We start from the raw sequence: 2,393 nt of genomic DNA, 5'->3' as shown, positions 1-2,393 counted from the left end.
GCCTGTGGTCCCAGCAACTTGGGAGGCAGAGGCAGGAGACTCGCTTGAGCCCAGGAGTTGGAGGTTGCTGTGAGCTATGCCACGGCACTCTACCCAGGGGGATAGCTTGAGGCTCTGTCTCAAAAAAAAAGAACTATAGTCAAGTATTGCTTGAGTGATTCTCTTGCCTCAGCCTCCTAAGTAGCTGGGACTATAGGCTCCCACCACAATGGCCTGGCTATTTTTAGAGATTGGGGGTGGGGGGTCTCCCTCTGGCTCAGGCTGGTCTTGAACCTGTGAGCTCAGGCAATCCGCCCACCTCGACTTCCCAGGGATTACAGGAGTGAGTCATCACTCCCAGCCCTGTGAGTTTCAAAAATATATGCAAAAATTGAAAAGTCTTAAAAGAAGTAGACAAATCTGTAATAACGGTTGGAGGTTTGAACAGGTGTGAACAATGGAACAGTAAAGACCTTAACCTGACTGATGTTTAGAACAATTTAAAAGGGTTGGGATACAAAATGGGTGCTCTGATGACTTTAGAACTAAAATTGAAATCAGTATATCTGGGAGGAAAAAATCCAAATGCTTATCTAGGCTTTCATTTTTAAGAAGACTAAAAATTACACAGAAATGTTTATAGCAGCACAGTTCACAATTGCAAAGATGTGGTAACAGCCCAGGTGCCCTTCAACACACGAATGAGTTAATAAACTGGTACATGTATACCATAGAATACTATTCAGCCATAAAAAGATGGAAATTACATATCTTTTTTAACAACCTAGATGGATTTGGAGAACATTATCCTAAGTATCACAAGAATGAAAAACAAGCATCACGTGTGCTCAGCACTTAATTAGAACCAGTAGATTTACAACTACATACTCATGTGAGAGGAAAAACCTCAATTAAATTCACGTAAGCACAGCAGTTACAGTGCCAGCCACATATACCCAGGCTGGTGGGTTTGACCCCAGCCCAGGCCTGCTAAACAGCAATGACAACTGCAACAAAAAAATAGATGGGCATTGTGGTGGGCGCCTGTAGTCCCAGCTACTTGGGAGACTGAAGCAAGAGAATCGCTTAAGCCCGAGTTTGAGGTTGCTGTGAGCTGTGACGCCATGGCACTCTACCAAGGGCAACGTATTAAGACTGTCTCAAAAGAACTTATGTCCTTTAAAAAACTATTTAACAGCCTAACTCATTTTAAAAGAAGCCCAAAGACCAGGTGCAGTGGCTCACACCTATAATCCTAGCACTCTGGGAAGCTGAGGCAGAAAGATTGTTTGAGGCCAGGCACTCCAGACCAGCCTGAGCAAGAGCAAGACTCTGTCTCTACAAAAAAAAGAAAAAGAAAATGACATGGACATGGTGACATGTGCATGTAGTCTCAGCTACTTGGGAGGCTGAAGCAAGAGGATCACTTGAGACAAGGAGTTTGAGGCTGCAGTGAGCTATGATGATGTCACTACACTCTAGCCTGGGCAATAGAGGGAGACCCTGGTTTCCAAAAACAAAAAAGGCAAAAGATTTTTATACTGGCAGCACCTGTGGCTCAGCGAGTAGGGCATCGACCCCATATACCGAGGGTGACAGATTTGAACCCGGCCCCAGCCAAACTGCAACAAAAAAATAGCCAGGCTTTGAAGTGAGACTCTGTCTCTAATTAAAAAAAAAAAGATTTTTATAGATGCCAAACTGAAGAAGATAAATGAATGGCCGATAAGCATGTGAAAAGGTGTTGAACATTAGTCATTAGGAAAATGCAACTTTAAACCATAATTAGATGCTACAATATGCATAATAGATTAGCTTTAAAAATAAAATTGACTTGGCGCCTGTGGCTCAAGCAGCTAAGGCCACATACACCTGAGCTTGTGGGTTCAAATCCAGCCCACGCCTGCCAAACAACAATTATGGCTGCAACCAACTTGGGAGGCGGGCAGGAGAATTGCCGGAGCCCAGGAGTTGGAGGTTGCTGTGAGTTGTGATGCCACAGCTCTCTACCCAGGGTGACAGCTTAAGGCTCTGTTTTAAAAATAAATAAATAAAAATAAAACTTAGAGAGCTATATACTAGAAGTGGTGGGTTTTATATGTAAGTCATACTTTTCTATATGGAAAAGAGTACTTAGCATTTGAAATAAAATGGATGCATCTAACAAAATTAGAGGAAAATCATAACCTCTAATTTTAATGGATGCAAAAACACTTGACAAAATTCAGTACCCATACATAATACAAAGTTAGCAAACTAGAACTGGAAGGGAATTTCCTTAATCTGATAAAGGGCATCTAGAAAAAAAGCTACAAACATACTTTCTTCCAGTATTGAGAATGAGGGAAAGATATTCATTCTCACCACTATTAATGGTACTGGAAGTCTTTTTTTTTTTTTTTTTTTTTTTTTTT

General features: G+C 41.6%; 1 protein-coding gene across 2 annotated transcripts in view; it reads left to right on the top strand.

Moving 5' to 3' along the window:
- The window catches only part of EIF2S1 (eukaryotic translation initiation factor 2 subunit alpha), a 25,800-nt gene that overhangs the window by 9,908 nt on the left and 13,499 nt on the right, over window positions 1-2,393 (top strand). The window lies entirely within an intron of this gene.

This window comes from Otolemur garnettii, unplaced genomic scaffold, assembly GCF_000181295.1.
Source record: "Otolemur garnettii isolate 467f Iridium unplaced genomic scaffold, OtoGar3 scaffold00115, whole genome shotgun sequence".
NCBI classification, from domain to species: domain Eukaryota; kingdom Metazoa; phylum Chordata; class Mammalia; order Primates; family Galagidae; genus Otolemur; species Otolemur garnettii.
The sequence above is the reverse complement of the archived record's forward strand: the minus strand, read 5'-3'. Positions and strand labels throughout refer to the sequence as shown.